Below are 24,453 nucleotides of genomic sequence, written 5' to 3'. Positions count from 1 at the left end.
CATCCGTGCCATGACTCTGAATGATAATGTGATTTTTTTTTAAAGGCTTAATCCCACTTTATACTTCCTGACAGCCATCACCAAAAAGACTCCATCACTTCAAACAATCTTGATTTTCCACCAGAGTTCTCAATGATGGATGAAGGTGGTTGAGTGCCCTATACATGGTTGGAATTACCAGGATTGCCCAACCAGAGTTTTGGAAAGGATTCAACAATAGAGCTGGTGAAAAAACATTATAACAAGCTTTTGCAAAATTTAGGGAAAAAAAAGTTCAATTTTTTTTTCCTGCAAGTATAGTTTTTCAGTTATTCAAAATGTTTACCAATTTTTTTTTTAATTTAAGTGTCTTGAGTTCCCACCCTCTTCTTCCAACTTACCACTGAAAGAGGGGGAAAGAAAAAAAATAAGGTTTTAAAAAAAAAATTAACATTTTGAAAAAACTGTAAAGAAAATTGGCAAAAATTCCCATTTAAAAAAAAAGGCCATATTTTAATGAAAATGTTTGAAATTTTTTTAACATAATCAGTTCTATTCAAGAAGTAACACAGGGCAAAATGCTTCATATCAAACAAAGACACTTTACCTCCACAAACATTGCTTTGTTACTTGAACCAAACCTTTCCAGGGTTTGAACATGCTGGATTACACACACAAACGTACGTGAGGAATATATGTGTGCATGTGTATATATATATCTGCTCTCCTGGGTCCCTGTTCTCCCATTGTAGGAAATAAGTACAGGTACTCAAAAAATGTCATCCAATACGTTCCCTATTTGTTTCTCCTTGAAATTTTTTTTACATAAATTTTCAAGTTTCAGTGAAAAGTTCTCTCTTTTTATTATTAAATCTCCCCTTTTTTGACCAGCTGTGTTTATGTCCTATGATTTTTTCAAAGTCAAAATTTCAGTAAAATAAGTTGTCAAAATTTGAGAAACATCAGCCAGCCCTAGACAGGAATCATTCCAATTGACTTCCATGAGAAGACCTCATATAGAGTAGATCCTCCAGCTTACCTGAGGTAACCTGGTCTTGTGGTGTTTCTGACCCAGCCAGAAATCATAACAGAAATGCTCTGAGAATGGCAGTTCAGATAAATGTTTGTCAGCCATGAGAGTAGTCTGCTATACATTCATTTGAACAAGTTATTCTCTCTCTTAGTAGTTCAGTTAGAGAAACCCAAGCTAAATTCTGCCTTCTGAATTACTCTCTGATTGAAGTTGATGGGAGTTGGGAATGGATATTGGAGGCTGGATTAGATCCTATAATTTCTCACGTTTACTGAGATAATTATTGATAATTTTACCATAACTGAATCAGGATTTACCCTGACAAAATTATAACTCTTACAATACCACCACACAGGACTCCAAGCCATAACTGTTTGTAGAAAACAACCCGCCAAATTACTAGGTAAACCTCAGGAGCCACAAATGAGCGGGTTCTGACACAGAAATCTCATAACATACAAGCTTCAGCCAACTGCAAATCACTTCCCCCAACTATGTAATGAGTAAACATGGAAATCACTGGACCAGATGTCTCTGCTTACTGAAAAGATGGACTTGAAAAGTGGCTTTAAAATTTTCTTCCCTCCTTGGCCTACCACAGCCTCAATCTGGTGACCTTTAGGACACTCCGCACATTGCATACTGTTTTCCTAGCCGTTCCCTGGCCTAGCAAGGAGGAAGGGTTAGTGGAGGATGATCAGGTCTGCAACAGGAAGAAGAGGGGCAATTACCCAGGGGTCCAGTGATTTAGAAGGGCCTGGGCAGATGGGAGGATAGATATGTATTCTCCTCCCCCTGTGGCTCCCTGTCACGTGCACTGTCCACCTCCCCCATGAGTCAAGTTTATTTATTATGAACTATGCAGGTTCCTGCGTGGCTGAGGAGGCAGTATTGGCTACTCAGCTTCCCGGGTTCATCAGTAATCTCTCTGGGGAATCAAGGGACTCGGGAAGTTGAGTAGCAGATTCCGCCTCCTTAGCTGCCTGGGCACCTGCATGGCACATAATAAATAAGCAAAAACTTCCAGCGGAAGCCCACTTGGACCTCAGCCATCCTTTTCTAGGGGGGCCATTGACTGTTCTGCCCTGCAGCCCGGAATTGCTTTTGAAGGGCCTGAGGATGACTGGGGGATGGGTAGGGCAGGCTAGGATGAGACGTTGCTGGAACTAGAATGTCAGGTGGAATATCGCCCTTGGTATTCGTGACAATAGTCTGTTGTTGTGAAGGTAGACATCTTATCGTGGCTTTTTGAGCCATGAAATCATACTGGATGATTGTTTTCTAACTGTGGTCATTCATATTTAAACAGAATGGCTTTAAATACCTTCTGCTCAAGCAGGAAACAGGGGGAGCGATTGAAATGCCCTTGCTCTTACATTATGAAGGTTTCTTGTGCGTGGTACGGGAGACAGAACTACAAAGCTAAGACCTAGTAAGCACCATTACTGACTCACCATCACTCAAAATGTACCAGGAGCAGTCCTACCACTTGTTGCTCTACCATAGGTCCTTCTCCTATTTTTGTCAAGCAAATACTTCTAGCATTGCAGCGAAAACTCACCAGCTGGAACTACTGTCATGCCATTTTCCATTATGAGAGACACTATCATCCTCAACTAATTAAGAGTCTCAGGCAACACCACTTAGCTAAATAAGTTCAATTCAGCATTTCAGTGAATCCTGGAAGGAATTAATGGTATAGAAAATATAGAGACTGGGCTTAGATCTGTGAGAATAATTGATTTTTTAGTTTGCTGGATGATCTGAGGGAGGGAAAAGTTGTTTCAGGATAAACAAAAATGTCATCTTGGGTTGTCTTTCGATAACCACAAAGCTATAGATGAAAATTCATTTTCAGTAAACAAAACATTTCTGTTGGCCCAAAATGAAATGTTTCATTTTGTTTGAGTTTTTTTAACCTATTATTTAAATAAAATTGAATTAAAATTCAAAAGGAAAAGTTGTTTTGAATAAAAAATCAATATGTTTTATTTTGAAAATGATGAGAGGAAATGTTTCAATTTTTTTCAGGGTTTTTTTTTTTTTTTTGGGGGGGGTGGTAGGAAGTTTTGATTGAAACAATTCAGCAAATTCAACATGAATTTGCAAAATGTTTCAGTTGTTCCAAATCTGCATTTTTCAGTGAAAAAAAGTTTTGGCTTAAAATTTTTACCCAGCTCTACTTATGTTTATACATGTCACAGATTGCAAACACACAAACTCCAGGATAATTACTAATCCAGTAAGTATTAAATATTGTGCCATCATCAAGGTAATAATTATCTGGTTATAGCTGTCAACTCCACAGTAGCATTATCATGAGATCTAAGAGCTCCCAGAGACAGTTAGCAACTTGAAGTATGACTGACAGTCTTCTGCCAAAATCATGTACAGTGTTTACATGGAATTGTCATGTTACTCCAGTACAGGCTATTTATATGACATTCTCTGTGAAACAGTGAAACCCATCATTTATTTATAAATTATAGTGATTAAAGGCATAGGCATAGCTGACTTCTATATTTGGGGGGCAGGGCCTGAACAACCAAAACTTATCACCCAAAGGGAGGGACTCAGCTGAAAAAGTTTGAAAACCACTCAGGGGGCAGGCAGCGGGTAGCTAAGGGCTGGCAGAGGGGTATCTAGGAGCTGTGTGCTGGGAGGGTCCCTCTACCCCCCAGTGTTGCTGCTCCCCAAGGGCTTGCTGGCCCTGGAGCCGGGTCTGCACACTTGGGCAGCTCCTTCCAGTTTCGCAAGCAGTGAAAGGGGACTGGGAGCTGAGAAGTAGCCGCAGCCTCACCCTTCAGCAACAGACGGGAGCGCCGCAGCCACCCACTCCACAGCAGCAGTTGCTCCACACTGTCCCATTCTGGTCGGCTCCGGCCTCCAACCTGGCCATGGCTCAGAGGGGCAAGAGCTGCTCCCTGGGCTGCCCCACTCTGGTTATGGTGCTGCAGTTTGGAGGGGGCAACACCCCCTGTATCCTCCCAAGTCCACCCGTGATTAAAAGTATTATTAATCTTGAGTTGTTCTTAAAACAAACAATCCACAGCTGGATTGGATCATGATACTCCATGTTAGGGAGTATCATGTAATGACTAGATTGAGAATCCTGAGATCCAGTTCAATTTCTGGCTGTGTCGCTGTCTTCCTGTGCAACTTTCAACAAATTACCCAGTTCCTCAGTTTCCCCATCTATCAAATAAGGAGAAGACCAAACACTGATGTGGGTGAATTGGGAAGCTCATGTTAAAAAGCTTTAAAAACCTTGGTTGAAAGTGCTACAAAGGCACAGAGCACTAGTATTAGAGCTGGCTAAAAAAAAAACAAAAAAAAAACCAGCAATTTTTTGGTGGGAAATGTTGAATTTTTCCCTCCAACATTTCCCACTTTAAAAAGAAAAAAAAAAAAAAAAGGAAAAATCATTTTTGGTTTGGTTTATAGAAAAAAAACTGCTTTCAGTAAAAAAAAGTTTTCGGAAAACTCTTGGGGCTTGAGACACTTTGGCCAAATGTATTTATTTATTTAATAAATACAAAATGGAAGTAATTGACCAACTTTCAGGGCCGTTGAACAGTTCTAAGACTGAGCCGAGCTGTGCTGAACACTCCTCAGCTTCAGATCAATCTAGAGCTGGTTGGAAGTTTCTCAAAACACACATGTATTTATTTGACTTTACAAAAACTATTCTTTTTGCAGCAACCTGAACATTTCAAAAACATGTCAGTTTTCACAGCAATTGCCACACGAAGAAGCCAATTTTGAAATTAGTATAAAATTTGTTTCAGAAAATTCTGGAATTTCAAAATTTAAACATGAAAGTTTTCCTAAATCAAAATTTCAAGAATTCCATTCAGTGGGAAATTTTGAAAGTATTCGTTTTCATTCCGAATTTGAACAAAATATGTCACAGTTTCCCAGAAACTGGGAAATTCAAGATTCGACCAGCCCTAATTGTATCCCATGTCTAATCCTCTGAGCCAGTCATCTCCCCAGTACCTTGCCTCCTAGGCCTGCCTACAGCAGGTTTCTCAGATGTCTCTGAATATGCTTTATAGATCATTAAATGCTCATTGTAAGCAAAAAAATTCCCCCAAACATGATATTAAGCAAAAGTTACAGCCCTGCTATGCATTGTTTAAATCACTATGAGGTAGAGACCCATAACCTCATTTATGATGTGTGTGCATGTACGTAAGTGACAAGTGCACTACCACAGCTGCATGCTCAGATCAGGCAATTGTTGCACTTGGCCAGGTGCATACCTGAAATGGCTGTTCCTGGGTGCAGGTCCCCCATTCACAGATGCAGCTATGAGGGAAATACAGCTGCACATTTGTATGTGCATTTTGGCTCTGCCACTGACTTCATAAAGGTGCAGGATCAAGCCCTTTCCCACATCGCCTTTCGACTAATGCTACAAAAGTATTGTATTTATTTGGATTTTTTTAAAATTGTGCTTAGTGGGGCCACAGATCAGCAAAGAACTTTAGCACAGGCCTAACTTTAAGCATGTAAGTAGTTCATTGACTTTGCTTAAGCATGGACCTAACTTCAAACAGGCAATGTGTTGAATCAGATCCTTAGTCCTTTAACTTAAAACATGGCATTGGAGCAATAACACAGTTTAGCCATCCACTGCTGCTAATATTTTCCTATTATATTTAAACACTATCTAAAATACTAAGGGTGAATTCTATTAAACTTGGCGTTTGCAGTGGGTATTTTTAAGAAAAAGACCTCTGCAATTCTTTTCAAGGTTGTTGACAAAACTTCAATACTGTAGGAGTGTGAAGTCTCATGCTAACACAATGCTCCATGCGACCAAAGCAAATGGTACTGTGCCTTTGCTTAAACCTTTAGCTTTTCTTGCTGCTGAAATTCTTATTTCATCTTGCAAATACAACATCCATAATTAGCAGCAGAGCCTTGTTATTTTGTTATGCATTACCACAAGCTGTTAATTAGGCAACCATAGCAGAACAATAATTGAAAGGATAGGAGTGGGAAGGAAACTAGAAGATTAATATTCATGTTTTGTTGTTATCTTTGTCTTTCCAGTTAGTTAAGAAAAGAAAAAAAATGAAATTAAGGGCATGACAGCTAGGTTTCCATCAGTTACAGGTGTATTAATTAGTTCTGCTTGGCATCAGTAAACAGAAGGATGTCTTTATAGGCTCATAGATGCCACCATAACCAGGGCCGCCACATGGTGGGAGAAAAGGGTACACTATACCAGGGCCTGGAGGCCCTGGGGGGCCCGTCCCAGGCTGCAACCCCCATTACCATGATGAAATTTTTTTTCCTGTCTCATGAGATCGTATGTATGGGATGAGGGATTGTGATATGTGTGTGGGAGGGGGCCAGTGTTACAAGTTTGTACTGGGCCCGAAAAAATTATGCTTGGGCCCTGACCATAACATGTCCTTCTGCTGCTGTTGTGCAGCTTAGTCACTTCCTTCTTTCCAATGTACGTGAAGGCCTTCTAACTAAAGAATTCAGGGGACATGAATTCAATTCCCAGCTCTGCCAATGACTTCCTGTGGGGCTCTGAGCAAGTCACTTACCCACTGTGCCTCACTTCTTTACCTTAATGATTCTGAAGTGCTCCTATACAACGGTGATGAGAGTCCTATAAATGACATGTGGCTGGAACCAGCCAGGAGAAGAGCATTGCTAACAGCTTACATACTCCCACTCCACGGCAGCACAAGATTGCCTCTTCCTTTTCCCAGCCCTCATCTCTCCAAGACCTCTCCCACAACTGTCTGACTGTATCTGAGAGGGACAGAAGGATGCATGTTAAAAATAAAACTCATGTTTACAACGTGCATTAATAATAAATAAACATACAGAAAGAAGGGTGTAGAAGATGAAAACACCTAGGTTCACCAGTGCCCACCTCCCTTAAGCACACTCAGAGGAAACCAACTATTATGCATTACAGTAGCACCTAAAGTCCTTGATAAAAATCAGCGCCCTATAGGTACTCTGCACTGTACAAACATTTAGTAAGAAACAGTCCCTGCCCTGAGGAACTGAATCCAAATAGACAAAGGTATGGGGAAAGGAAGCATTACAACCCCACTTTATGGGGCAGGACCAGAAGGTCACAGAAATCAAATGGCATGTCCCAGATTAGACAGGAAGACTGTGGCATAGCCAAGAATTCAGCTCAGATCTTCTATGCCCTGTCTAGTGCTTAATCACAAGACCATCCTTCTAACCAAGGTAATAGATGGACACTACTCAGTGATCAGTTCCTGCTCATATATTGTGGGGTTAAAATTCCTCCACAATTCCAAATCGCAACTACTCCTGGTGGTAAGAGCTCCCAACAGCAGTAAGTGTTTGCAGAAGTGGTGCCCAGGGTTGGAACAATCCCTTAAGCATCAGCAAAGCGCACCAGAGTTTGGATAAGAAACATTACATTTTATCAGTGGTTTCATATACTCTAATTTAGTTTGCAACTAAAATAATCTCTAGTGGTCAGTACAGAATGAAAACAACGAAAACAGCTGGTCTCTAGTGATGTGAAAGCAGGGATCACCAAGTTGCATTCAGTGAACTTTTAACTTCGACACAGTAACAGATGGCAGATACTGTTACTGAAACAAGAAAAGGAATAAAATTAATTTAATCTAACATTGCACTGAACTCACAATGGATTTTTGCAGATTCGCACTAGTGGAACATAGCTGATGTGATGGAATATGTAAAAAGTGCTGACAGAGGGAAATTGCATTTTCCCTGCCCCATTCTCTTAAAAAAAACCACACACAGTAGCTGGAACAGATGATAGGAAGGAAGGGCTACAGAAATGGGGTTGGTAATACTTGCTACCTCAAAGGGGTATTTTGAATTTTAATTTCTAATTCGTAAAGTGCTTTACAATCCTCAGATGAAGGGATGAAGTATGTTAATGAAGAACCTGGCAAAGGTTTTGCTTTGGAAGTGTGCCATCTGAAGCGTTTTAGCTGATAACGAGAACAAGCTAATCTGCAAGAAGCGGTGTCTTTGTGTCACAGCAGCTGCTCCTAGTGCGTGTATATCCCCACGCTAGTTGATTTCAATCTTCAATGGATATTTTCAATTGTTTCTTCATCTGTATATTTATGTGACAGACGTATAGTATAGGTCTACGCTGCAAGCCTAACCCCCCTTCTGTCTATACACCAATCATGTTAATCCTGGTCCCAGGACCCCATGGGGGAGGGGGGCAGGGTTCTAGTCTGAGTCAAGCTGGGAGCCAGGGTTCAAACCCTACTGCTTTGCAGCATAGATGCAGTCCCCTTGGACTCATGCTCTGGGAGTCTGCAAAAAGTATCCCTCAGTCTGCTAGGCCAACTTTCTTTGTCCTCTGAACCATCAAGTTTTCCCACGGTGCATCATGAACAAAGGGCTAGAGTGACCACATTTTGAGAGGGCTCTAGCAAATCTGGAATATAGGTGGTTGGACTTGAGCCCACATGATGCAGCGTAGACCTTGGACCCCCACGTTGGGACCTAGGGTTCAACAAGTCCTAGCCTGGGGTTACAAATGAATGTAGATGCTCAAGCCCTAGGTTAACAGAACCAGAGTCTGCTAACTCAAGTCCTACTAACCTTGGTCTCACATTGCAGTGAAGCCCTACCCATAGGATCTGATTCTGATCTCACACTGAGGTTCCCTTTGACTGCAGCTAAGGAAGTCTCCTGGCATAGGAACTGATGCATACACACTGGGATAGTGGCAGAGACCCAGAGCAGGGACAAATGCCTCCTTTCCTCATACACATATGCCCAAGCACCCAGCTGGGCTAAGCAAACATATACGGTTTAAGGTATTCTCAAACTCAGCAATAATCTCAAGAGTCACCAGAGGCTGCTGCTATACAGAGTCTGCCAGGCAGAGTTGGCCCAAATAGCATAGCTCCCCAGGTCCTAGCATAGGCATGGCAGCTGAGATTACTGGGAGATGGACTTGCCAGGGCGCTATTTGTGACTGCCTCCATTCCAGGAGTGGCATGGGAGTAAATAATACAGTATAAGATAGAGCAGGGATAGTTGAGGTCCAAGACTCCAGAGGAAAAATAAACAAAGCAACGGCAAGTAAATAAAAAGTTTTCAGGATCCATTGAAAAGCAGTTGGCGGTCTGGATTTGCCCACGATCTGCTCATTAACTACCCCTGCACTAGAGCATGCCCAGACTCAGTCACTCATCTCATTGCTGGGAAGCTGACCAGCAAGACCCCAGAATTCTGCTTCCAGCCTGCAGAGGATGACGCTAGTGTCAAAACAGCACACTGGTGTCCAAAGAGACAATGCTATATTTCTCTTGCATTCAGCTTTGTTCATTTGCCTCTAGTGTGCCTTTGATTAAAAGCTTCCCCTCTTCTTGTCCGTTAAGCATCGACCTTCTCTTCCCTCACTCAAAATTTCTTCTGCACATTCTTAACCATAAAGCACCTAGGAAAACATTTTTTAAAAGCCCTACACAGTTTTAAGATTGATTTTCTGCTAATCAGTCACCATGTTACATGCCTGAGTTGTTTTGTTTTTGTTTTTTTTATATTAGCTGATTAGCTGGTTCTGGTTATCTGCAAGCAGCAGTTATACTGTATTATATTATATATGGAAGAAAGGAGAGCAGCAGAATACAGATCCTGAATGACACACTGTATCCCATGTACAACTTTATGATGTGATTTGTGTATTATTCATGTTCACCTTTACAGTGTAACGGTGTAGTCTCTGATGCAAAGCATGTCATGTAAGGTATTTTTGGAATGCTCATGACATACTGAACATTATTGTTATGGTAGTACATTTCCTGCAACGTCATACATATGTACAGATATGAAACTGTGCTATGTCATATCCTCAAATGTGCGTCTCTCGTGGCTTGAATAGATGCAGACAAACACAAAGCTGTGTTTCCATGCCCAGCAGAGGCATGCATACAGGAACAATGGACTGGCCTAAGCACCTGTGAGTACTTTGGCTCAAGTGGAAGAAATCATGCCCATTGCCGGAAATCTGGAAGGCCAAAGCACAACTGGAGTTGCAGCTAGCAAGGGATATGAAGGGTAACAAGAAGGGTTTCTACAGGTGTGTTAATAACAAGAAGAAGGTCAGGAAAAGTGTTACTGAATGGGGGAGGCAACCTAGTGACAGATGATGTGGAAAAAGCTGAATCGCTCAATGCTTTTTTTTTTGCCTCAATCTTCACAGAAAGTCATCTCCCAAACTACTGCACTGGGCATTACATTATGGGGAGGAGGTGAGCAGCCCTCAGTGGTGAAAAAATAGGTTTAGGACCATTTTGAAAAGCTGGACATGTACAAGTCCATGAGGCCAGATGCAATGCATCCAAGGGTGCTGAATGTGTTGGCAGATGTGATTGCACAGCCATTGGCCATTATCTTTGAAAACTTACAGTGATCGGGGAGGTCCCAGATGATTGGAAAAAGGCAAGCATAGGGCCCATCTTTAAAAAAAAGGGAAGGAGGTGGTTCTGGGGAACTACAGACCAGTCTGCTTCACCTCAGTTCCTGGAAAAATCATGGAGCAGGTCCTCAAAGAATCCTTTTTGAGGCACTTGGAGGAGAGGAAAGTGATCAGGAAGAGTCAGCATGGATTCACTAAGAGTAAGTCATGCCTGAGAAACCTGATTACCTTCTATGATGAGATGACTATCTCTATGGATGAGAGGAAAGCAGTGGACGTGATATACCTTGACTTTAGCAAAGCTTTTGATACAGTCTCCCACAGTATTCTTGCCAGCAAGTTAAAGAAGTATGGGTTCGATGGACGGACTTTAACGGGAGTAGAAAGCTGGCTAGATTATTGGGCTCAACAGGTAGTGATCAATGGCTTTATGTCTAGTTGGCAGCCCATATCATGTGGAATGCACTAGGGATCAGTCCTGCAGCTGGTTTTCTTCAACATCTTCATTACTGATCTGGGGTGATTGCACTCTCAACAAGTTCGCGGATGACACTAAGCTGGAGGATAGGGTTCTGATACAGAGTAACCAAATTGGAGGATAGGGCCAAAAGAAATCTGATGAGGTTCAGTAACGATAAGTGCAGAGTCCTGCACTTAGCATGAAAGAATCCCACGAACTGCTACAGATTGACTGGCTAAGAAAAGGACTTGGGGGTTACAGTGGACAAGAAGCTGAATATAAGTCAACAGTGTGCCCTTGTTACCAAGAAGGTTAATGGCATATTGGGCTGCATTAGCAGGAGCATTGCCAGCAGATCAAGGGAAGTGATTATTTCCCTCTCTTCAGCACTGGTGAGGCTACATCTGGAGTATTGTGTCCAGTTTCGGGCCCCCCACTACAGAAAGGATGTGGGCAAATTGGAGAGAGGCCAGCGGAAGGCAACAAAAATGATTAGGGGGCTGGGGCACATGACTTATGAGGAGAGGCTGAGGAAATTGGTCTTATTTAGTCTGCAGGAGAGAGAAGAGTGAGGGAGGATTTGATAGCAGCCTTCAACTACCTGAAAGGGGGTTCCAAAAAGGATGGAACTAGGCTGATCTCAAGTTGCAATGGGGGAGATCTAGGTTGGATATTAGGAAAATCTTTTTCACTAGGAGGGTGGTGAAGCACTGGAATGGGTTACCAAGGGTGGTGGTGGAATCTCCATCTTTAGAGGTTTTTAAGGCCCGGCTTGACAAAGCCCTGGCTGGGACGATTAAGTTGGGGTTGATTCTGCTTTGTGCACAGGGTTGGACTAGGTGATTTCCTGAGATCTCTTCCAACCCTAATCTTCTAGGATTCTATTGAAGCTCTTTGAGGCAAGGACCACTTCTTTTCTGCATTTTATAGGGCCATCCACATAGATGGTGCTCAGTAAATGCACATGAGTAGATAAGGAAAAAACTCCATTCTTAATCCATCTCATTGTGCTTAAAAATTGCAGCTGTCTCCTGAGATTCTGCCATCTGTATGTTTAAGATGACACAACAGGATAGGAGATAGACAAGGGTTTCAGGCAAACACTTGCTTCTTAGTTTTTGTGGGAATCAGATTTCACTTTAGATTTTGGGGGTGTTTTTGGTAATTTAAACAGAGGACATACACAGGCGATGCAGATGGTTATTATTGCTTGCATTACATGGCCATCTAGAGGCCTCAACCAAGATTCAAGCTCCATTGTATTGAACTCAGCCCCAACTAGTTTACAATCTAAACCAGTGGTCTTCTGTGGGGGCACAGAAGAATGTCCTGGGGGGAGCAGCAGGACCTTGGCCAGCCCTATGTGAGGCATGAAGGGAGCACCATTCGGCCTCAGCTCCCAGCCATGCTCCTCACCCTGCTTCTGGACCCTGGACCCCACCCTGGCCACGCTCCTGGGCCTGGCTGCAGCTCTGGCTTCTGTGCGGGCACGGACTAGGTAAGGAGGGGAAGCAGAGCAAAAAGGTTTAGGGACCATTGATCTAAAGAGACAGGCACACAAAGGATGATGGAGGGCAAGTAGAGGCACAGAGAAATGGAAAGATTGACCTGGGGTGTGACCTTGGGCCAATGGCAGTGTCAGGAATAGACTCCCTATTTCCTGACCCCAGTGCCCTATCCACTAGCCCACACTGCCTCCCAGTGTCAGTATGGTTGTCAGTTGTCCCAAGATAACATACGCCTACAGCTACATTTCCTTTTACGCACTGCAGTGGGTCTGGTGGCTCACCGTAATGCAACCCACTGCAAACGTCTCAGAGCAATTAGTACATAAAACTAAGGCAGCTTCAATACAAATCATGGAAGTGGCCCAAGTAGTACAGACATTGGCCTTGCTATGGGAAGAATACTAGCAGCAGAGATACAGGGACTGCAGGAGTCCCTTCTGCTCCCCTCTCTCCTCCTGCAATTTAAAGTCACATTGCATCTCTGTCTCCAAACAATTTAGACTTGGACAGTTACTGGGCTTTCCACACCTTACTGAAAAGGAAAGTGAACTGAACATTGGTGAAAGGCAAATTAAGTTCTGCTGTTGAAGAACACTGCAGACATACAGTCAATAACACAAAATCTATAGTGATTTGGGCATTTTGCCAGACTGTTCTCTGCTTAACTTTATTTCCTATAATGAATATGCTGTTGGCAGGGTACCAAATGTCTTATCATCTAAGAAAAGAACTCCTTGGGGAACTTGTCCACATGCCCAGCTAGGACTGATAACTTTTCCTGGCAAACCCAGCAAGCTGAGATGCAGGATGCTTTAACTTTGCCTCTTTAGGTCTCTATTTCATTTCACACAGGGAGCATCCCTGATAGATAATAGTACTGGATGAATGATACTTTTGTGGAAATGTAAGCAAGTAAATTGAGATTTTATTCAGCAAACTAGCTTTGCAATCCCTCATCACAATATAAGTTTGTTCCAAACTGCAGTTGAAACCAGTTTCATTAAACTAAGTTGTTTATTTAATACTTTGTATTACTTTACGCTCAACTTAAGATACTTCTTAAATGTTTATTCAAGAAAACTAAAGGCACATAAACTGCTAATATAATTAGTAATACAAATTGTGAGGAACAATTACTTCATTAATATGCAATGAAGTGCAAATTACACAAAAGCAAGAGTGCTCACAGGTTCGAAGCTAGTGCAACATTAGACATTAATGACATTAGAGGGTTTTTTATGACACTCTGACTCAGACTTTAAAGCCAGAAGGGACCATCAGATCATCTTATCTGACCTCCTGCACATCACAGGCCATAGAACCTCATCCATCCACTCCTGTAACAGTAACAGACCCTTAACCTCTGGCTGAGTTACTAGTCCTCAAATCACAATCTAAAGACTTGAAGTTAGACAGACAGACAATCCCCCATTTGCTCTAGTTTATACCAGCAAGTTACTGGTGCTCCATGTTGCAGATGAAGGTGAAAACCCCCAGGTCTCTGCCAATCTGACCTGGGGAAAATTCCTTCCTAACCCCAAATATGGCAGTCAGCTGGATGGCAAAACCCACCATACAGACACCTGGAAAAGAATTCTCTTTAGTAACACAGAGCCCTCCCCATCCTGATGCCTTGAGGATATTTGCTACTAACAGTCTCAGATTGCCTACAATAGCACATGACCCATCTCATCATAATATCCCCTCCATAAACTTATTAAGCTCAGTCTTAAACAAGTTAGGTATTTGCACCCACTAGTTCCCTTGGCAAGCTGTTCCAGAACTTCTCTCCTCTGACGGTTAGAAACCTTCGTCTAATTTCAAGCCTAAATTTATTGATGACCGGTTTATATCTTGCGTCAAATTGGTGCTTAACTTTAAAAACTCTTCTCCATCCCTGGTATTTATCCATCTGTTGTATTTATAGAGAGCAACCAGATCTCCCCTCAGCCTTCATTTAGTTAGGGTAGACATACCAAACTCCTTGAGTCTCCTCTTGTAAGATAAGTTTTCCATTCTGTGCCTGTTCCAGCTTGAATTTATCTTTCTTAAAGATGGGAGACTACAATTGCACACAATATTCTAGAGGAGGTCTCATCAGTGCCTCGTATAATAACAGTAACACTTCCCTTTCTCTACTTGAAATACCTTGCCTGATGCATCTTATGATTGCATTAGCTTTTTTCATGGCCGCATCACATTGGAGGTTCATAGTCATCCTGCAATCATCCAAGTCTTTGTCCTCCTCTGTCACTTCCAACAGATACATCCCCACCTGATAGCAAAAATTCTTGTTGGTGGTCCCCATGTGCTTGACCTTGCACTATTAAATTTCATCTCATTACTCCAGTTTTCAAGGTCATCGAGGTCTTTTTGTATGGTATTCTGGTCTTCCTCCATATTGGCAATATCTCCCAACTTTGTATCATCCGCAAGTTTTAATACATTTTTGCCACTTTTTGTGCCAAGGTCATTAATGAAAATGTTAAATAAAATTGGTCCCAAGACCTATCCCTGAGGAACTTGACTAGTAACTTCCCTGCAGCCTGCCAGTTCATTTCAGTATGGCCCATTATAGGCTCCCCTTTAACCAGTTCCTTATCCACTTTTCAATTCTCATATTAATCCCCATCATCTCCAATTTAACTAATTTCCCATATGGAACTGTATCAAATGCTTTACTGAAATTCAGGTAGATTAGATCTACTGCATTTCCTTTGTCTAAAAAACAATTATATTCTAAATGAAAGAGATCATGTTGGTCTCAATCTACTTTTTATTAAACCACTTGTATTTTATCCCAATAGCTGTTAACATCTATGTCCTTAACTACTCTCTATTTCAAAATTTGTCCTAAAACCTTGCATACAATTGAGATCAAACTAATGGGCCTGTAGTTTTTTTCCTCTCTTAAAAGTAGATATTATATTAGCAATTCTCCAGTCAGAATATGACCCCCAAGTTTATGGATTCATTTCAAATCCTTGCTATTAGGTTTGCCGTTTCATGAGCCAGTTTATTTAGTATTTTGAAGAGAGATTATCCAGGCCCCCCCTGATTTGGCTTCATTAAACTAGCTGAGTTTGACTTCCACCTCAGATGTGCTAATTTCTACTTCCATATCCTTATTTCCATTAGTTACCCTGCCGCTACCCTAAACTCCTCGCTACCCTTACTAAAAACTGATCAGAGTATTTGTTTAAGTCACAGTGTTGGGCCATTCTGAAATTTTCTTTAATCTCCTCCCCATTCTCACTATTCAGCAGTCCCACTTCTTTCCTTGTTTTCTTTTTATTTATATGACTATAGAACCTTTTACTATTGGTTTCAACTGTCTTTGCAAAGTCCAACTCTGGTTGGCTTTTCAGAGTTCTCACTCTTTCCCTATATTTTCTGACCTCCAACAGGTAGCTTTCCTTGCTGATCCAGCCCATCTTCCATTCCCTGTAGGCTTTCAGCCTTCTCTTAATAACCTGTTTGAGATGCTTGCTTATCTAGTTTGGTCTGCAACCCTTCCCTATGATTTTTTTCCTCTTGCTTGGGATGCAGACTTCAGACAACTTCTGCAACTTTGACTTAAGTAATTCCAAGTCTCCTCCACATTCAGATCCTTGAGTTCCTCAGTCTAGTCCATTTCCCAAACTAGCTTATTTTTTTTTAAAGTTTGCCCATTTGAAATCAAGGACCCTAGTTGCAGACCTATTTTTGTTAAGTTTTTAGTTTAATCTGAATTAGCTCTACAACCAGTTCTTCTATAAGGTCCTTGCTATCCCCAATACAAAATCTAAAATTGCATCACCTCTTGTTGCTTTGATGAAAAAAATCTGTCATCTGTCACATCCAGGAATATTTGGGTCCTACCATTATTAGTAGCATTTGTCCTCCAATCTATACATGGGAAATTAGTCTCCCTTAATCACACAATTCCCAGTAGTATTTATTTCATTAAAATATTAGATAGGTCTCTATCCATATCCAAATTGGATCCTAGGGGTCTGTTAGCAGATCCCAACCAACACCTCAGTGAAACCTCTGTTAGCTTTCCCCCACCCCCAAGTGATTTTGACCCAAACCAGAATCTGTTTTATCCACTCCATCACTTCTAATTTCCTTACAGTTCACCTCATCATTAACATACAATGCTACTCCACCACCTTTACCTTTATTTTGGTCTTTCCTGAACAGCATATACCCTTTAATCCTTGTACTCCAATTATGACTGCTGTTCCACCATGTTTCTGTTATCCCTATAATATCTAGTTTCACTTCCTGCACCAGTAGTTCTAGTTCCTCCATTTTATTACTCAGGCTTCTCACATTGATGTACAAACATCTTAGTTGTTTCTGCTTGGCTTCATCCAGATTCCTCACCCAATTAAGCACAGTAATTTTACTGCCAGTATTGCCTACCTGTTAGTTTCATTGGTACTGGCATGGTCTTTCCTTTTGATGTCCATTCTCTACCCACTATCGTTCCTTTCTTCATCACTGTATCCTCTTTTAGTTGATTTTCCTCCCACTCAATATCAGAATCAGGCATGGAGATTACATGAGCATCTCCCAGCCATCTTCCCTGTGATCCTAATTTAAAGCTCTTTTAATCAGTTGTGCCAACCTCCATCCCAGATGTTAATTTCCCTCCCTGCTCAGAAGGAGTCCTTTGTCTGTGAATTCCTCACGTGATCAAACTTTCCAAAGCCCTCCTTCTAGCACCACTGCCTGAGACATCTATTGATCATCATAATCTTGTCTCGCCTTCATTCTCCTCCTCCAGGGACAGGTAGAATCCCACTGAAGATCAACCGTTTGTTTGTTTCTTTAAGTGTCTTCTCCAGCCTGTTGTAGTCTCCCTTGAGGTATTCCAGTGAGAATCTAGCTGTAGCATTTGTTCCTACATTTAGGACAATCAGCAGATTCTTTCCTGCTCTCATTAGGATCCTCTTCAGCCTCAGGTCCACATCCTGTATCTGAATTCCCAGCAGACAGCACACCCTTCTGATCTCCAGATCAGCTCTGGGGACAGGCCTGTCTGTTCTTCTTAGTAGGGAATGTCCAATCATGTAGAATATATGCAATAGGGCTTATATTTATACTGCCTTTTCCTAGTGCTGGTGAATTCTCCAGACTTCCTCCTTCTGTTCTTTTTGACTGCAAGTCCTCGTCCTCTGTTCTCCATTGCAATCTTCTGCAAGTCATCCTCCATCCTCCTGGGGCTCCAAACTCTGGCTTTCTTTCTGTAGGGCTAGCGATTCTTTTCTTCTTCCTTGCACTCCCACCTTCTGTTACTGCCTGCTGTGGCCCTTCTTCATTTTCCAAGTCAGCAAACTTGTTCCTGAGCTCTGTTTCTTCTTCACTAGCCCGTCTTTCCTTCTGCCTGGTTCTTGTAGGCACATGCTTCCACTGGCCCCTTTTCTCACCCATCAGTCTACCCTCATAATTTCCCCAGTCCATCTTGCATCTACGAATCTGGAGTTTTCCCTTCAGCCTCCTCTAGGCCTCCCTTCATCATCTGCTCAAATTCCCTTCAAAACTCAACCATAGTTTCTACCTGTATCTCCAAACCTCAGATCTTCTGGTCCATCAGGTGGCACTTCATACAAACAAAGCACTTTTCAGGTACCCATTCCAGAACAACATACATGCCACAGCTTCCACAACTAGTCCTCTTTATTGTCTCTTCCACTCCTTGGGTTGCTACCACTGCTGCCTCTGTGGCTGTCGTAGCCTTCCCTGGAAAGAAAGCAACTGGACTCATCACTAATCATAGGACCTACTTCACATAATGACACATTTGACTTTCACGCACATCAAGCCTAATTTTCAGAGATTTGGGGATATTGAAGTGTTCTGAGATTTTTCTATCAAATCTAACTCTATATAACAATAGTAACCTTTCCTTATTGTCACAGAGTCTTTCCCATAGCAGTACATTTGACTGCCTCTTTTACTCCAGTGAAGTATTCAACAGACTCCCTGCCCCCACAGCCTCAAAAGCAGTGCTCTCTGGTGATGGCAGCATCCAGTAACTAAGCAACCAAAGATAATCCCTGAACAAGGTGGATCAAAGCATAAGACCTATTGCATATATTCTGTTGCAAAGCAATACAATTTGCTGTATCATCCTTTTTATCACTTTGCAGTAATTTATACTAGAGAATTAAAGTCTGCAATCTAAAAAAAATATTTAACTTCCAATAAAACTCAGGGTTTGTTTTTTAAAGGACTAAATTGGAGCAAGAACCAAGTAGGTGGTTTCCGTTAACACCACAAACCGGCCCTAAAGCTGGCACAGACAGCCCCTTGAAGGATCAACCCAGTGTAAAGAGAGCCTTTTGTGAAGCTGGCTGGATCAGGGGGACTATTTGTAATGGGATTTAATATCAATATTTCAGAATTACAATAATTCATATGAGATAGGCCATGTCAGGTACTGTTAGAAAGGTTATAATTTGCTAAATATGAGGATATTGTTTATGTTCATGTGTCATATCTGTATGGGAAGTTATGGGTCTGTTTGATGTATCTGTACTTCAACTTGTGCTGTGTTTCTGGGCAACACCCCTGACAGGATGGCTGCAGCACTAGCTGCTTGATGGCCCATTAAGGGAACTCACAGGTACAATGGGCCCAGGGAAAGAACCCAGGGGCTACACCTGATGAGTCACCAGGACTTATTCATGTGACCCCGGACTCCATATTATTTCTTTACATTTCCACAAGCAGCATGGAAACGGCCAAGGGACATAAAAGGCAGCTGCACCACATCCATTTTGTCTGGCAGCGTGGTATTTTGGGTAAGATCCAAACCTATATTGATCTGGTAATGTGGCTGACCCTTTGGGATCAGGAGAACCTTTTTGGTAAAGAGCATAGAGTTTTAAATAATTTCTTCTCTCTTTACCGGACCTACTGGCTGATTGGGAGCTAGGGACTGAAATGCAGTCAAGGCGGCTGTGTATATTTTGTCTTAGCTTCTTGATAACCAGCGTGGGGAATCAGAAGCACTGTTTGTGGCTGGAAGTCTGACTTCAGTGCTACCCACCAGTGCTGGGAGAATCTCTTCTCCTTTTGCAGCCTGCCCTGACCTTGGCATTTTCAGGTGGCTACCCTAGGCACAGACAGGTCACACCTTTGTTTATATAACTCACTGCAATTGGGAAAATGGGCATGGTCAGAGCTTGCCTCTGCCTTGCTAATCCTTGACTACACCATGGCCAGGGACTCCCAAAATGCACCACCTCTGAGACCATATTGCATCATGGGATCCCAGCCTATAGAGGAGAATGGGGGATATGACCACAATGGAAGAAAAAAAAAAAGAGTCCACAGTAGCAAATCTCAGAGCCTGGGTCAATGGACTCAGGCTCATACTCCAGGGCTAAAAATAGTAGTGTAGACATTTCCACTTGGACTAGAGCCTGGGCTCTGAGACCCATTTCCCTTGCCAAATCTCAGAGCCCAAACTGCAGCCTAAGTGGGAATGTCTTCACTACTATTTTAGCCTCATAGCGTGAGCCCAAGTCAGTTGACCCAGGCACATAGACTTAGTGCCCTGCTTGGTTTTTTTGTTTTTGGGGGAAGGGGGGGATGGGGAGCCAGGGAGGGGAAACATACTCTGGAAGTACGAGATGAGGTGTCACATCAACATTTCCAAACACATATTTTTGTATTCAGATTTCCACTGAAAAACTGAAGCTCTCTATGGAGAAAAAGACCAACAAACATTGTGCCACCTTTGCACCACCTGGTCCTAACCTGCACTGTTTATTCCTTAGCTGAAGCTGAGGATCTGAGCCGATATATACACTCTTCTCTTAAGTGATCACTTCAAAGTACAATACAACTTTGCTTGGATTTAGTGAAGCATTTTTTTTTAATTAGGCAAGTGGTTTCAATTGGTCCCTGGGTGATAGCTTAATATGGGAATTGTTACATAGGTTATAGTAACCATTATATACAATGTATATTTTGTTTTTAATGTACCTCTTAGAGAATATACATAAAACCTGCCATGTGAATGTGGTTAAAGCATCTAAGGAGTTGAACTAAATGCATAATCCAATGGGTAGATGGATAGAAAGGGCTAATGTAACTGGAAAATACTAATAAAAGTATAAATAACCCATTTGCATCTCAGGATGGGTGTGCCCCAATCAGTCTGTAGAAGATAGGAAGATTCCTATTAGCAGGAGGCTGGGGTGTGAAAACACAATTATCATGGATTTTCATTCTGAGGAGCTATGTTCAGAAACACATAGGGTATATTATTGACTGTGATCAATAGACAGGATGACCAATTAGCCAGCAACATTTAAAGGGGACACTGTGAATCAACAAATAGACTTTACATTGACCCAGGGACTTATGTTCAATTCTGAACTGCAGTCTATGAGAAAGAGCCATAAACTAACTTGTTTTTCTAAGAAATGGCCTCGATGCGAGATTCAGTCAGTCAGCAGAGTGTATTGAATACACTACTCAGCCACCACATTTATTAAAGGAGAGAAATGCCATTAGAAAAACTGCATCTATACTGAAGAAAACTATATATGGAACAGCAAACATCTGTCAAGAGCCAGTTGGCTTCATTGCGATGCTTTCCACAGCCCTATGTTCCCCTCCTCCATTAACACGGGAGGAGTGAAACAGACTCTGCTGCCAGCCAGCAGATGCAGAAGTCTGAGAGCAGGGGCTGTGCAGCATGCTCCTCCCACACCTGAATTTGTGAGGGAGAGAGACCAGAGAAAAGGCATTTTCCATTCCTCAGAACTGCAGGGTCTTTTCTGATAATACTGTATTATCTGCCAGAGCATTTCCCCTTTGCATAACTCTCCGTGCTCTAAGGGGTGCTGAAATAACAGCCAACCAGGAGTCCTGAGGGATAACTGTAGAGACGCTGCGGTCCAATTCTCTGTTTTCCCTAGTTTTTACCCTGAGGTAACTGCACTGACTTCAATGCAGTGGTTTCAGATTTATACCAGAGGGACAGAAGAATCAGGCCCTTTGGGTTACCCTGCCCTGCTCCTTTGCTTCTACAGACCCTGGCTGTGAATTCTGCCCCTGCTTAAAAAAAACCCTTCAAAATCTATGATGGGGCAGAAAGGCAGAAACACACTCTGGTAAGAGGCTGATAATGGTCATCCACCACTGAACATCAAGAACCACAGAGGACTTAGCAAACGTACCTTGGCATTCAGGAAAGCAAACCTCTGCCCTAGTGTTTGAACAGAGCACACAACTCCACCCGGGACTCCATCCAGTCTAGCCTGATACCCACATCCTTCAGCAATGCTTTCCCTCTCTGAAATGAAGCCCATCAGAACTACCCCCTCTGCTGGCAATGGTGTCCCTACCAATTCAGCCCTCACAAAACAAATTAAACATGAAGTGCTTCCCACCCATTCATGGGAAAGCTGTTCTGAGGGGCTCTTCAACCCAAAGATGTCAGAATCCCAATTCCTGGCCTAAAATGAGCCTCCCCAGAACTTACCCCTTTCTTCCTCCCCACTCAGAGGACTTTTTTCCCCATGCTCCACACTGTCTTTCATACAGGGCCAAATCCGGATGGATTATTCACACATGGATCTAAGAACAGACACAGATTTGGTATGTCTTACCCCATCTGCCAGAGAAGAAGCCCTGCCCTCCTGATGTAAATGGTCAAAGAAATACTATGAATTAAAGCTAAGAGTTTCCTGGTCCCTACATGAAATTTTCCTCACGTGGAGACCCATAGATACTAAATTCTTGTTATTTATGTTCCTAATGGTTTTGCTCTGGCAGTATTGATCCACTCTTATATTTGTTACGTGCTTCCCCTGCACTCACTGTCATCTTGCAGAGCCAATTTGTGTGTTAGATCTTGAAATCAATAATAAAAAGAACAGGCTGCCCACTTTACTGTGAAGAAACTATGTCACGTTTGATACCGTGGAGAAGTGTCACAGGGCAGTTTTCCAGCACTGTAATGAAGTACAGTTTGTTAAACAAGCTGGCTACCCTACCTTCTCGGGGATGTTGTTGTGCCGGAAACTGAAACAAGTCGAGAGCCATTTTTTGCTGTGCAGAAGCTTGTTCTCTGTTCATTTCAGGGCCAGATTCTGAGCCGATCCAGATGCTTGCTAATCAGTGCACCTATGCCACTTACACAGATAACAATCCAGCCCTTCAAATAGAAACATAATTAAAGAAACTGGCCTCACCTTTCACCTCCACCAGGCTTTTTTCAAAACTTACTAAGCCCTTCACAGTTTCTGCCAGAGACAGAATGTCACTTGTTTGCCTATGTGCTAAGTTGTTTGTTATAGCAGTATGTTCCTGTGGTGTAGTTATCTTCTGTCTCCTTGCTGGATTATTTTGAAGGCTGTATGAGGGATTTGTTAATATCACCACTAGTGGCCAAATTCCAGTGTGGATCACTATTTTACCTGCCTCAATTCCCCTGTCACTTCAACTGGATTATACATTCTGCACCACTTTCTTGTCCTCAAACTACAGTGGAGCATTATGGCGGGCACTATAATCCCTCGTGTTCTGCATTTTCAGTGCGGAAATGAAGAGATTCCTCTGTAATGAACCTACCTGCTTGGAAAAAGAGACTCTGTATAAATACAGAACACACAAATAATAAAACTAGCTATAATAATAATCTCCCAATAGTTAGGGCATTCATTCTTATTTTCAGTTTCATCCAGCTACGAAGGACTCTTTAGCAAAGGTGCTTTTCTCCTTTGTGTGCACATTGTTTTCTTTGCTTTTTATTACACTACTATTTCATTGCTCTGCTCCCCTGGAAGCTGTTACTTAATTGTTCCCTGCAGCTCAGCAACCTAAAGCCCATGTGTGTGGCTGTGTCATGTAATATTTTCTTTCTCTATCCCTGCACTCTCTCACTTAATGAATTTGTTAAAGCTACAACACTTGGAGGTCAACAGGGCAGTTTGGAAGTGAATGTGTCCTTGGATTTGGATCAGGACTTGGCAAACTCTCAATTGGCTTCTTAAGCAGCTCCAATGGAAAAGATACAATACTTTGCAAGCCTATTTAAGTCAACGGGAATCTCTGTTGACTTCAGTGGGTTTTGGATCAGGCCCTTAGTGAGCTCAGTACAAGGATACCAAAAGGTCCAATTCAGCAAGGTATTTAGGCACATGCTTAACTTTAATGGCTACTCATCTGCTTAATGTCAATGGCACTATTCACAGGGCTTAACAGAGGCCTTGCAACACCCTTGGAGGAAGGAAGGTACATTTTACAGTGGGGAGAGAACAAAGAAGCTTAAGTTCAGAAATGTTAGTTTGAGTGACTAAAATTAAACACAATTTTATATTTAAGCACTTAAGTGATCTGATTTTCACAGCTACCAAGCAGACAGCTCCTGCAGAAGTGAAGAATGACTAATGAAAAACCAGACCACTTATTTGGGTGCCTAAATATGGATTTTGTTAACTAACTTCCAGCACCCAAATCTGAAAAGAAAGTAAGTAAAAGACAGTGGCTTGCCCTGAAAAGGTTACACTGTAAATAGACAAGACAGACAGAAGGGTGCAGGGGGAGAAGGAAGCATTATTATCCCCTCTTTAAACGTTATTATCCCAGGTCCTGTAATCCTGTCCTGCATTTTACTTAGACCTGGTCAGAAAAGGACACATTTGTTCATGGAAATTTTTCAAGAGTTTCAGATCAGCTCTAGTTTTAACTACAAACCATCCGTCCATCCAGACAACTCTGCATTTAAAAAACAGCCCTCTCCTGAATTCATAGAAACATGTTCCCACTTCACACCAATAGAAATTTTCAGTATTTCTGGTACATGTTCCTGATCAATCTAACAGAACACCTAATAAATGATCATTTTGCATGATTTTCCCTTAAAAAACACTCATGATTCATTTCCAACGCTGCCTGATGCAACAGCATATGCTGTTTGCCCTGAGACTTGGAAACTGTGATGATTGCTGCAAGGGGACATTTGAGGGAAATGTGCCAAAACCAGATTTTTCTTTCAGAAAATATCTTGTAGTTGCTGACCATTTTGCTCTCT

The sequence above is a fragment of the Emydura macquarii genome, unplaced genomic scaffold (assembly GCF_026122565.2).
Source record: "Emydura macquarii macquarii isolate MOO-44397 ecotype Brisbane River unplaced genomic scaffold, CSIRO-AGI_Emac_v2 contig_2676, whole genome shotgun sequence".
Taxonomy (NCBI): domain Eukaryota; kingdom Metazoa; phylum Chordata; order Testudines; family Chelidae; genus Emydura; species Emydura macquarii.
This window is presented reverse-complemented; position numbering follows the sequence as displayed.